The sequence below is a fragment of the Chiloscyllium plagiosum genome, unplaced genomic scaffold (genome assembly GCF_037043375.1).
Source record: "Chiloscyllium plagiosum isolate Xiang-an unplaced genomic scaffold, Cpla_swu_hap1 HiC_scaffold_39, whole genome shotgun sequence".
Classification (NCBI taxonomy): domain Eukaryota; kingdom Metazoa; phylum Chordata; class Chondrichthyes; order Orectolobiformes; family Hemiscylliidae; genus Chiloscyllium; species Chiloscyllium plagiosum.
Genome location: NW_028270177.1, coordinates 108,856,981 through 108,870,133, shown reverse-complemented (window position 1 = coordinate 108,870,133; position 13,153 = coordinate 108,856,981). Strand labels below are relative to the sequence as shown.

General features: G+C 45.9%; 3 non-coding genes across 3 annotated transcripts; all 3 read left to right on the top strand.

The window, feature by feature from the left end:
• Positions 1-6,108: 6,108 nt before the first annotated feature.
• trnal-uag (transfer RNA leucine (anticodon UAG)) lies at positions 6,109-6,190 on the top strand. The gene has a single exon. It is a non-coding gene; the product is annotated as a tRNA-Leu (tRNA).
• A 2,813-nt stretch (positions 6,191-9,003) lies between these two features.
• On the top strand, positions 9,004-9,085 carry trnal-uag (transfer RNA leucine (anticodon UAG)). Its single transcript has one exon. It is a non-coding gene; the product is annotated as a tRNA-Leu (tRNA).
• A 2,814-nt stretch (positions 9,086-11,899) lies between these two features.
• On the top strand, positions 11,900-11,981 carry trnal-uag (transfer RNA leucine (anticodon UAG)). Its single transcript has one exon. It is a non-coding gene; the product is annotated as a tRNA-Leu (tRNA).
• Positions 11,982-13,153: the final 1,172 nt, after the last annotated feature.

Genomic DNA, 13,153 nt, shown 5'->3' with positions numbered 1-13,153 from the left:
CGCACTCTTCCCGAGTCTGGAAAACGATCCCAGATAATGTTACATCCCTCTCTCAAGGGCCTTTTCATTCCATCGCTTTCAATTCCTCACAGAATCCGTTTCAACAGATTTCGTCACTGAGTCATTTCTTTGTTTGTGTTCAAATCCGGTGAGCAGAGGGTCACAGTTGGAGCTGAGCCCATCACCCAGAGGGCAGACCATACTCTGTGAACTGTACTCTGCTGTTCATCATTTCACTAACAGCATGTAGATGTATCTATGCTCTGCAAATTTTCACGCCTGTTTTAAGAAGCAAGATAAACAGTTCCTGGTTCCTGCTTTTGTTGTCACACAGACCAAGATTGTAAATGCTGGGAACATGCACTGGTCGAGATTGTCTACTCACCCACATCCGTTTCCTCCCCAGCAGGTGGTAAGATGATGGTCTGAATCACTTTCTTCTGTTCCCTGTCACTCTGGGATAATGTGAGCTGTGAAATCTGTTCTCTGAGCTGGCCGTAACGTGATAAAACTTATACACATCAGGTGCAACGTGCCTGAGCGACTAGACTCGCTGCAGTAACATCCCATGCTGATTTAGACAGCAGAGCCTTCGCTGTGACTTCGAGAAGGACACAGACACAGATGACTGGGAGACATTCTCTCTTTCCCTACAGTTCTTCATATTTCTATCATACTTAGATGGCGTTATTTGCACAAAGTTTCCGAAAGAATATTAAGTCCTGTGGATGCGCAATCTCTCTTTTGTACAGCTTTGCAGAAATTCCATAACTTCCACTACATCTAACCCCCCGCGCTCCACAACCCCGTGTTTGATAGTGGGCTTAAAAGCGCATTCATGCTTCTCTCAAATAACACTGATTGCCAATTGAAGATGAGTTCATCCAGCTGCCAATGATGGGAGCCCGCTTGCAAAAGAAGTGGCTAGCACAGCCTCCGGGGAACCGGAAGTCAGAATGGCAAGGAGCTGTTATTAAAACTCAGTGCGGCCTTCCCTCCGAAACACCAGAAAACCCCTATTTTTTAAACAAGGAAACTCCCCTGATTTATGGATCATACTTCTGTTGCGGTTCTGGCTTTTTGGTCTTGGGTATGATATCGCCTCGGATGGGTGATGTACGTGTGAGAAGTCACACTTGAGCACTAGAGTTTTGCATTTGGTTCAATGTTTGACGCAGAGTGTATAATATTGATGAGTTCCAGTTCAGAACAAGGCACCGAAGCTTAAAGACACACAACAGCAACTTCTTGGAGGTCGTTACAAGACTGAGAAATGAATTCCCTAACTTCAAATGATGCTGATCCTGTTAATGTGGATTTGTGCGGAGTCACCTGAAAGCCTTAATCTGTCCAAAATTTTGTTTTACTTATGCTGTGATCTACATGTCCTTGATTAGTATGATCTGCCTTTACCAATCGCAAACAATTTTTTTCACTGTACTGAGGTTCATGTGACAATCAATCAATCAAATAAAGTCAATCAATCGACCGACATAGACATTTCCTTATTGTTTGGGGGCTGCATAGCCTCACTTTGCACGGTGACATATTTTGTGATTCTGAGTGAAATCACAGTTTAGCCAACAGCTTACATTGACACAGCGGGGACACATCTGCGCCACAGTGTGTCACACAATAATAGTGACGACCATTTGAAATCATCCTCTGAGGTATATGCCACATGCCAGACGAAAAGCTAAAGACTGTGTGAAACTGCTATATTCAGCGCTAATAGAGCGGCCCAGCTGGAGCGTATTGGGCTCATAATCATGAAATTAATGGATTGAAAACATCCTCTACTCGTTGACAATTCCATGTTTCAGTGTGTGTACTGCCCCCTCCAGTGTTTTTCTATAATAGATCTCCATTCTACGCATTGCGTGCTGTTTCACTTTCCGCTTCCTTTCATTCAATGTACCTGAAATGAATATTTCATACCGATACACACCGGAAATTTACACAAATGAGGAAACACACTTGTGAAGTTCTGGAAGATCTTTTCCTGTTCTCTGTTGGTGTGCTCTGATCTGATTCGCAAAACCTCTTGCGAGAGCTGGGAATAAACTGACGAAGGTGAGATACATCAGTTTTAGAGTGTTCTATGCGCATGACGCCCTGCAGTTATTCCGCACGCCGTTTCACACAGCAGTGTTCTTCCTGTGAAATGAAAAGCTGTGAATTACAATTGGATCCATTTGTTGGAGACAGAATTGCGATACATGCACAGCTCCGCATTATTAGGGTATACATCACCAAGTATGAATAATCACGGGATACACAAGCGTCAGAGAGTCGCTATGGAATCGATGGGCTGAACAGCTTCTGCTGATGCATGAGTGACGTCACACGTTGATGCTGTCCCTCTTCCTGTCTCTGGGAGAGAGTGGCTGATGGTGAAATAAAGTCTCATTGTTAACCTTATCTTCTGTGTTAAACTGTCTGCAGCCCCGCAGCACAGGGACGTGGGGATGGCTCTCAGTGAGTGAGGGTTTCACTCGGATTGTCTTTATCTGGGAAAGTTGGGGCTCAGATGTTAACTGCTGTCCGATTGCAGCAAAGAAGCCGATGTTACTGTTCCAAAAACCTTTCTGCAGGATTGTTGTGTGAAGATGGAGTTTGAACAGCAAACAGGATGCACAAAAATGCCCTCACACGAATTTACCTGAGGGGAGAGAGTCCGGATTACATTTATGTCTTACCAACCAGCTCAAAATCTTCATCACTTCTCAGATAAATGATATTTTTGCAGGAAGTTCCCAATCAAACTTGCTGATTCCCAGCACTTGATGGAACTGGCTGTGCCGATGAGAGTGAACTTTAGAGTGTATGCGCACTTGCCTCTCCTCACACTGCTTGCCGGTGGAGGGAAATAGCTGAATACTCTGCCGATGGAGACAACTAAGTCCATGGATAAACAGCACTGGCCTGTGAACAAGGAGACAAAAGTACAAGGCGATATTCTTAAAACACTTTGATGCTTAGAAATCTGAGAACAAATTGGGATGTGGTTGGACCTGACCGAATCTCAACTGGTTTGGTTTTGGCAATGTAAGAGTGTCTAGGGCATGATCTTCGCGAAGCAGCTTGTGTTAATACTGGCACGGGAGAATGTCTTACTTCAAGTCGCCATCGAGCCTTGGTTGTTTGATTTCACTTTTGCCCGGTCGTCCTATCAACTGATTGATAAATAGATGTAAATCATTTAGTTGCACCCTTTCAAATTCCTTTTGAGTTTTGGGGTCAGAAGTGTCATTGTAGTGGGTATGGCACAGTACCACATGTGGTAAAAGGGAAACAAGTGTTAGAGGATGTTCACCCACAGAATCCCACTCTAATTAAATCCAACATCTGGATATTCGCACAGATATGGGCGTGAAACTTTAGGAAGTGGGAACGTGAAATGATTGAAAACAGCACTGAACAGGTTGTTGATCATGGTGTGGTATATGAGGAATGTCAACAATAAAGGTCATTTGGAAAGTTGGAACACGTCTCCTTGGAGAGCAGAAGGCCAAACGCTGGCCTTGTCAAACCTTTCCAAGACATGAGTGGGTTAGACAGAGGGAAAAAGGAAGGGAGAATGATCCCGACGACTGAAAGAATTGAGAACGATTCGGCAGAGTTTTAAAGACATTAATAAAAGAAGAAAAATGTACACGAGGAGAAATGTTTTCACAGAGGGAATGGTTAGGGTCTAACATTGACAAAGACGCAGTTTCAATCGAGTTGTTGAAAAACTCATTCAATGTTCATGTTGGAACTAAAAATGTGCAGAGTTAAAGGGAGAAGGCAAGAGAATTATACGAAAAGAGAAGCATATTTATCTCTGTAGAGAGCCAGCACAGCTGAGGTGTTTTGTTACACATTTGTGAATCTGACTGGAATCACAGTTCGACCAACAGGATGCAGGGAGTTAAAGAACGGTGATATTGGCAAAGCCGGGACACATGACACAACAGAAAGTAATCCAGCACGTACATGTCACAGGGAGGATGGTGCTGTCTGAAAATCCTGCAGGGTGTCTTGCGGATCAGACACAGCAAATTTCACTATTCGAACCGAATCAGCCCTATGAAGGGAAGCCGGAGGCGCCTGCTTCAGAACTCAATTACTAAAGAAGATGAGGCTCGAGTCCCACCACTGCAATTTCTGTGGCTGCGGTGTGATCAAATAAAGAGCAAAACCGCGAGTTTGCTTTGTGGAGACAGGGGCCTGTGTCCATCTTGTCATGATCATGTTCGCCTCACACACGGTAAATCGCGGGCTCAAGCTGCTTTACGTTCCAGGCAAGTTGAGGTTCTAACAAATTGGTTATGATTCCTGGAGAGTTAACTGTGGTGTGGGAGAGTGCAGATTTTCTCAAAGTGTCAGTGCTGTCAAGGTAGTGCTCGCCTCCCGCACGGAAAAGCGCAAGCAGCTGTACTGCTGCTTTATGTTCCAGGCAAGTTACGTTTTTACTGGAACCGAATGGAAACTGTTATTTCATCGCTATTGTGAAACAAAGTCCTGCGGTGACACACCTCGTCGTTATTTGGTTTTCTGGCGAGTGCGAACATAATTCAAACGAATTCCGATGTCACATGTTCTTAAATTTCTCCCCTTTCATTCATTTCCGTCCTGAAGGCATCGGAAGGGAAAGGTAATTTAATCGAGACTGTGATTGGCGATTCTTATTCTTACCGCTTTCTGATCATTCCACAAAAAGCAGTACCGCATTGGCATTCCTTGCGCAGGCGGCCCGTTTCCAAGACAGGGAAGAAGCTGATGCGCTGGTGTCACAGCGCACCACGGATTCCTGAACTAATCGGTCTGTCAAATGTACCCCCAAAGTCGTCTATGAAAGACATCATTTGGAAGCTGTCTGTCGTTATTCAACGTGCGAGAGTTGTCACCAGAAGTCCTGAATCATGTTTTGGAGCAGTTCGCACGTTAGTGGCTCATTCAATCAGCAACAGCAATGAAAGAAATCACACTCTCAGGGGAACCTCTGCCCCTGTGCTTTCATAGCGTCGCTTGTATTAAGGTGCGCCCCGAGATCTAAGCCACGTTGGAACTGACACGAAGGAATCGACAGCGAGGCTACAGAATGACATCGCATCCATTTGGTTTTCTTTAAATCACTGACGAGCAGGAAAATGTAAACGGGGAGGGCGAGTGGGGAAGTGAGGCAGTTGCAGCTCTGGTGAAATTCCTTCTTTGTGATTCACTCAGCAACCAGAGACGTGTGAAGGTGACTCAGACGTGAGAGCTCTTCACATCGAGAACAATAAGCACTCAAGGGCAGTTAGCACCTCTTCCGGAGACGGGGGTGGGGTGAGCTAATTACCTTTCGACTTCTGTTACTACGTTCAGAAACTGTCTTTTAGATTGATGTGAACAGAAACTGCATTTCTAATAAGCACCGTGGAATTTAGCAAAATGTATTGAGTCGCTTCTCGTCGACTCAGTTGGTATCCATGTGGCTCATATCCAGGTGTGAACATCTTTGCAGCGAATTGCACGGTTAAGGCAAAAAGGCAAGGAAAGTGGCATCTCGAACCGGCTCCGAGGTCAGAGCATCCTCACAATGTGCTCTGTCGTTCTCGGATTGTAATGCTACCTCCGATTTTAGGGTGGAGAACATTCTTTGGGACTCTTATTCTGCAAAACAGACACAGTGACTGAAATGATGCTGCGCGGTAACACGGCCTGCTCAGCTTTGTGCATTTTCCCTGTAGTCCGGTGTGTTTCATGTTCCGTGTAAACGTGAAAGTTGTCCTGTTTCGACCAAAGGGTGAAATCATTTAGCAAAGCAAGAATCGAAATTGCAGTAATGTCAAGCAGCTCATGGTAATTTGACCAAATCATAACCGATCGTATGTTCTCACGCACTCACAGATACATTTGTAGCTGAAATGAGTCTGAGGAGATAGACTCAGCTTAGCATTGATATTTATCTGGATTGATGGGCTATCATTATCTGCAGCGAAATTGATATTGTAGACGGGCACATCCCAGCAGTTGTGCGAGTCGGAGAGGGATCATGGAAGCCTTTTCACGTGACTTTGCATCTGTTGTTATGCAGCATCACAATTGGAAGTGCAAGAAAATGGGGCAGCGCGGCTGGCTGGTAGTGTGGCCGAGCGGTCTAAGGCGCTGGATTTAGGCTCCAGTCTCGACAGAGGCGTGGGTTCGAATCCCACCGCTGCCATTTCTGCTGAACGTTTCCAACGAGGCAGCATGTTAAAATGCTGTTTCGACTCCTGCTGCATTTCTGTTTAAAACTGAAGAAACATGTGTGTGCTTCCCGGGCAATTAACTGTGGTGTGGGAAAGTGCCGACTTTTCCGGTGTCTGTGCTGTCATGCTCGTGCTCGCCTCCCGCGCGGAAAATCGCAAACAGCTCTGCTGTCCCAGACAAGTTGTGCGTTTCTGGAACCGAATGGAGGCTGTTATTTCATTGCTGCTGTGAAACAAAGTCCTGCGGTGGCTCGACTCGTCGTTATTTTGTTTTCTGCCAATGGGAAAATCGTTCCAATGAATTGCGATGTCACATGTTATTGAATTTCTCCCATTTCCTTCATTTCCGCCCTGGAGACATCGGAAGGGAAAGGTAATGTAATCGAGACTGTGATTGGTGAAATTCACTTTTTATGGCCCATTCTTATTGTGTTCTTTCTTTCTCTCTTTTCAGCATTGTCTGGGAAGTGGTGGTGCACTCAGGCTCCAGTATGTTTGAAAGAGCAGTTTGGAATTGCCCTGTTGTTAGTTGTGAGATTACTTTATGGCTCATGCCCCCGGCCTGTCTCACATTTTGCATTCATGCTCGCTGTGTCTGAAAACGCATTTGGTTTGCCAGTTTTGTTTGTGTTCCGTGTTAAATGCTTTCTGTTTTGCGATTCGCTCAATACATTACGAATTAACAGGGTTTCTGAGGTAACTTCCAGCTGCAAAAATCCTCAACTGAGAATCTGGGAAAATTTCCCGCAGTATGGTCAGTCGGAGCAAAAGTAAGGAAGTCGTTCGTGTCTGCAGTGTTTCACAATGCTACTTGTCCCGTGAGCAGTCGAACAGACTAAATGATTGTGCCACAGACTGCGACAGCAAGCTCCCCTAAAAAGTAATCCTTTACAGCCGGTGTAAGCAACACAATGTTATTGGCGCACACCGCGTGGAAACAGATACTTCGGTGTATCTCGTCCATGCTCACCACATAGCCATGATTAAACAAGTCCCATTAAACAACGTGCTATTGGAAACAGAAAAGTGAAAGGTAAAATGGCTTCAACTTTCAGTGCTGGATGCCACTGAGCCTCCACAGAGGCGACTGCGGCTTGTTTCTGTAGTGTCGTGGTCCTCACGTTCGCGCGAAAGGTCCCCAGTTCGAAATTGGGCAGAAACTGCTTTCTTCTTCAACTGCAGCATTTAACATGGACAAGAACGGAGCTTTCTTGCTTGCTTTCCCATCTGCAAACCTGCCTTCGAATTTGCTTGAACAAATCTGCTCTCGTAGTGAAATATAATGCAACTCCATTTAATTACTGTGCAAAGTATTGTAAATTTTTCTCCAACCTGGTTGTGATCATATGCCATTCTGTTTGAGAGTGTAGTTACCGCCTTCTGATCCTTCCACGAAAAGCAGTACCGCATTGGCATTCCTTGCGCAGGCGGCCCGTTTCCAAGACAGGGAAGAAGCTGATGCGCTGGTGTCACAGCGCACCACGGATTCCTGAACTAATCGGTCTGTCAAATGTACCCCCAAAGTCGTCTATGAAAGACATCATTTGGAAGCTGTCTGTCGTTATTCAACGTGCGAGAGTTGTCACCAGAAGTCCTGAATCATGTTTTGGAGCAGTTCGCACGTTAGTGGCTCATTCAATCAGCAACAGCAATGAAAGAAATCACACTCTCAGGGGAACCTCTGCCCCTGTGCTTTCATAGCGTCGCTAGTATTAAGGTGCGCCCCGAGATCTAAGCCACGTTGGAACTGACACGAAGGAATCGACAGCGAGGCTACAGAATGACATCGCATCCATTTGGTTTTCTTTAAATCACTGACGAGCAGGAAAATGTAAACGGGGAGGGCGAGTGGGGAAGTGAGGCAGTTGCAGCTCTGGTGAAATTCCTTCTTTGTGATTCACTCAGCAACCAGAGACGTGTGAAGGTGACTCAGACGTGAGAGCTCTTCACATCGAGAACAATAAGCACTCAAGGGCATTTAGCACCTCTTCCGGAGACGGGGGTGGGGTGAGCTAATTACCTTTCGACTTCTGTTACTACGTTCAGAAACTGTCTTTTAGATTGATGTGAACAGAAACTGCATTTCTAATAAGCACCGTGGAATTTAGCAAAATGTATTGAGTCGCTTCTCGTCGACTCAGTTGGTATCCATGTGGCTCATATCCAGGTGTGAACATCTTTGCAGCGAATTGCACGGTTAAGGCAAAAAGGCAAGGAAAGTGGCATCTCGAACCGGCTCCGAGGTCAGAGCATCCTCACAATGTGCTCTGTCGTTCTCGGATTGTAATGCTACCTCCGATTTTAGGGTGGAGAACATTCTTTGGGACTCTTATTCTGCAAAACAGACACAGTGACTGAAATGATGCTGCGCGGTAACACGGCCTGCTCAGCTTTGTGCATTTTCCCTGTAGTCCGGTGTGTTTCATGTTCCGTGTAAACGTGAAAGTTGTCCTGTTTCGACCAAAGGGTGAAATCATTTAGCAAAGCAAGAATCGAAATTGCAGTAATGTCAAGCAGCTCATGGTAATTTGACCAAATCATAACCGATCGTATGTTCTCACGCACTCACAGATACATTTGTAGCTGAAATGAGTCTGAGGAGATAGACTCAGCTTAGCATTGATATTTATCTGGATTGATGGGCTATCATTATCTGCAGCGAAATTGATATTGTAGACGGGCACATCCCAGCAGTTGTGCGAGTCGGAGAGGGATCATGGAACCCTTTTCACGTGACTTTGCATCACAATTGGAAGTGCAAGAAAATGGGGCAGCGCGGCTGGCTGGTAGTGTGGCCGAGCGGTCTAAGGCGCTGGATTTAGGCTCCAGTCTCGACAGAGGCGTGGGTTCGAATCCCACCGCTGCCATTTCTGCTGGACGTTTCCAACGAGGCAGCTTGTTAAAATGCTGTTTCGACTCCTGCTGCATTTCTGTTTAAAACTGAAGAAACATGTGTGTGCTTCCCGGGCAATTAACTGTGGTGTGGGAAAGTGCCGACTTTTCCGGTGTCTGTGCTGTCATGCTCGTGCTCGCCTCCCGCGCGGAAAATCGCAAACAGCTCTGCTGTCCCAGACAAGTTGTGCGTTTACTGGAACCGAATGGAGGCTGTTATTTCATTGCTGCTGTGAAACAAAGTCCTGCGGTGGCTCGACTCGTCGTTATTTTGTTTTCTGCCAATGGGAAAATCGTTCCAATGAATTGCGATGTCACATGTTATTGAATTTCTCCCATTTCCTTCATTTCCGCCCTGGAGACATCGGAAGGGAAAGGTAATGTAATCGAGACTGTGATTGGTGAAATTCACTTTTTATGGCCCATTCTTATTGTGTTCTTTCTTTCTCTCTTTTCAACATTGTCTGGGAAGTGGTGGTGCACTCAGGCTCCAGTATGTTTGAAAGAGCAGTTTGGAATTGCCCTGTTGTTAGTTGTGAGATTACTTTATGGCTCATGCCCCCGGCCTGTCTCACATTTTGCATTCATGCTCGCTGTGTCTGAAAACGCATTTGGTTTGCCAGTTTTGTTTGTGTTCCGTGTTAAATGCTTTCTGTTTTGCGATTCGCTCAATACATTACGAATTAACAGGGTTTCTGAGGTAACTTCCAGCTGCAAAAATCCTCAACTGAGAATCTGGGAAAATTTCCCGCAGTATGGTCAGTCGGAGCAAAAGTAAGGAAGTCGTTCGTGTCTGCAGTGTTTCACAATGCTACTTGTCCCGTGAGCAGTCGAACAGACTAAATGATTGTGCCACAGACTGCGACGGCAAGCTCCCCTAAAAAGTAATCCTTTACAGCCGGTGTAAGCAACACAATGTTATTGGCGCACACCGCGTGGAAACAGATACTTCGGTGTATCTCGTCCATGCTCACCACATAGCCATGATTAAACAAGTCCCATTAAACAACGAGCTATTGGAAACAGAAAAGTGAAAGGTAGAATGGCTTCAACTTTCAGTGCTGGATGCCACTGAGCCTCCACAGAGGCGACTGCGGCTTGTTTCTGTAGTGTCGTGGTCCTCACGTTCGCGCGAAAGGTCCCCAGTTCGAAATTGGGCAGAAACTGCTTTCTTCTTCAACTGCAGCATTTAACATGGACAAGAACGGAGCTTTCTTGCTTGCTTTCCCATCTGCAAACCTGCCTTCGAATTTGCTTGAACAAATCTGCTCTCGTAGTGAAATATAATGCAACTCCATTTAATTACTGTGCAAAGTATTGTAAATTTTTCTCCAACCTGGTTGTGATCATATGCCATTCTGTTGGAGAGTGTAGTTACCGCCTTCTGATCCTTCCACGAAAAGCAGTACCGCATTGGCATTCCTTGCGCAGGCGGCCCGTTTCCAAGACAGGGAAGAAGCTGATGCGCTGGTGTCACAGCGCACCACGGATTCCTGAACTAATCGGTCTGTCAAATGTACCCCCAAAGTCGTCTATGAAAGACATCATTTGGAAGCTGTCTGTCGTTATTCAACGTGCGAGAGTTGTCACCAGAAGTCCTGAATCATGTTTTGGAGCAGTTCGCACGTTAGTGGCTCATTCAATCAGCAACAGCAATGAAAGAAATCACACTCTCAGGGGAACCTCTGCCCCTGTGCTTTCATAGCGTCGCTAGTATTAAGGTGCGCCCCGAGATCTAAGCCACGTTGGAACTGACACGAAGGAATCGACAGCGAGGCTACAGAATGACATCGCATCCATTTGGTTTTCTTTAAATCACTGACGAGCAGGAAAATGTAAACGGGGAGGGCGAGTGGGGAAGTGAGGCAGTTGCAGCTCTGGTGAAATTCCTTCTTTGTGATTCACTCAGCAACCAGAGACGTGTGAAGGTGACTCAGACGTGAGAGCTCTTCACATCGAGAACAATAAGCACTCAAGGGCATTTAGCACCTCTTCCGGAGACGGGGGTGGGGTGAGCTAATTACCTTTCGACTTCTGTTACTACGTTCAGAAACTGTCTTTTAGATTGATGTGAACAGAAACTGCATTTCTAATAAGCACCGTGGAATTTAGCAAAATGTATTGAGTCGCTTCTCGTCGACTCAGTTGGTATCCATGTGGCTCATATCCAGGTGTGAACATCTTTGCAGCGAATTGCACGGTTAAGGCAAAAAGGCAAGGAAAGTGGCATCTCGAACCGGCTCCGAGGTCAGAGCATCCTCACAATGTGCTCTGTCGTTCTCGGATTGTAATGCTACCTCCGATTTTAGGGTGGAGAACATTCTTTGGGACTCTTATTCTGCAAAACAGACACAGTGACTGAAATGATGCTGCGCGGTAACACGGCCTGCTCAGCTTTGTGCATTTTCCCTGTAGTCCGGTGTGTTTCATGTTCCGTGTAAACGTGAAAGTTGTCCTGTTTCGACCAAAGGGTGAAATCATTTAGCAAAGCAAGAATCGAAATTGCAGTAATGTCAAGCAGCTCATGGTAATTTGACCAAATCATAACCGATCGTATGTTCTCACGCACTCACAGATACATTTGTAGCTGAAATGAGTCTGAGGAGATAGACTCAGCTTAGCATTGATATTTATCTGGATTGATGGGCTATCATTATCTGCAGCGAAATTGATATTGTAGACGGGCACATCCCAGCAGTTGTGCGAGTCGGAGAGGGATCATGGAACCCTTTTCACGTGACTTTGCATCACAATTGGAAGTGCAAGAAAATGGGGCAGCGCGGCTGGCTGGTAGTGTGGCCGAGCGGTCTAAGGCGCTGGATTTAGGCTCCAGTCTCGACAGAGGCGTGGGTTCGAATCCCACCGCTGCCATTTCTGCTGGACGTTTCCAACGAGGCAGCTTGTTAAAATGCTGTTTCGACTCCTGCTGCATTTCTGTTTAAAACTGAAGAAACATGTGTGTGCTTCCCGGGCAATTAACTGTGGTGTGGGAAAGTGCCGACTTTTCCGGTGTCTGTGCTGTCATGCTCGTGCTCGCCTCCCGCGCGGAAAATCGCAAACAGCTCTGCTGTCCCAGACAAGTTGTGCGTTTACTGGAACCGAATGGAGGCTGTTATTTCATTGCTGCTGTGAAACAAAGTCCTGCGGTGGCTCGACTCGTCGTTATTTTGTTTTCTGCCAATGGGAAAATCGTTCCAATGAATTGCGATGTCACATGTTATTGAATTTCTCCCATTTCCTTCATTTCCGCCCTGGAGACATCGGAAGGGAAAGGTAATGTAATCGAGACTGTGATTGGTGAAATTCACTTTTTATGGCCCATTCTTATTGTGTTCTTTCTTTCTCTCTTTTCAACATTGTCTGGGAAGTGGTGGTGCACTCAGGCTCCAGTATGTTTGAAAGAGCAGTTTGGAATTGCCCTGTTGTTAGTTGTGAGATTACTTTATGGCTCATGCCCCCGGCCTGTCTCACATTTTGCATTCATGCTCGCTGTGTCTGAAAACGCATTTGGTTTGCCAGTTTTGTTTGTGTTCCGTGTTAAATGCTTTCTGTTTTGCGATTCGCTCAATACATTACGAATTAACAGGGTTTCTGAGGTAACTTCCAGCTGCAAAAATCCTCAACTGAGAATCTGGGAAAATTTCCCGCAGTATGGTCAGTCGGAGCAAAAGTAAGGAAGTCGTTCGTGTCTGCAGTGTTTCACAATGCTACTTGTCCCGTGAGCAGTCGAACAGACTAAATGATTGTGCCACAGACTGCGACGGCAAGCTCCCCTAAAAAGTAATCCTTTACAGCCGGTGTAAGCAACACAATGTTATTGGCGCACACCGCGTGGAAACAGATACTTCGGTGTATCTCGTCCATGCTCACCACATAGCCATGATTAAACAAGTCCCATTAAACAACGAGCTATTGGAAACAGAAAAGTGAAAGGTAGAATGGCTTCAACTTTCAGTGCTGGATGCCACTGAGCCTCCACAGAGGCGACTGCGGCTTGTTTCTGTAGTGTCGTGGTCCTCACGTTCGCGCGAAAGGTCCCCAGT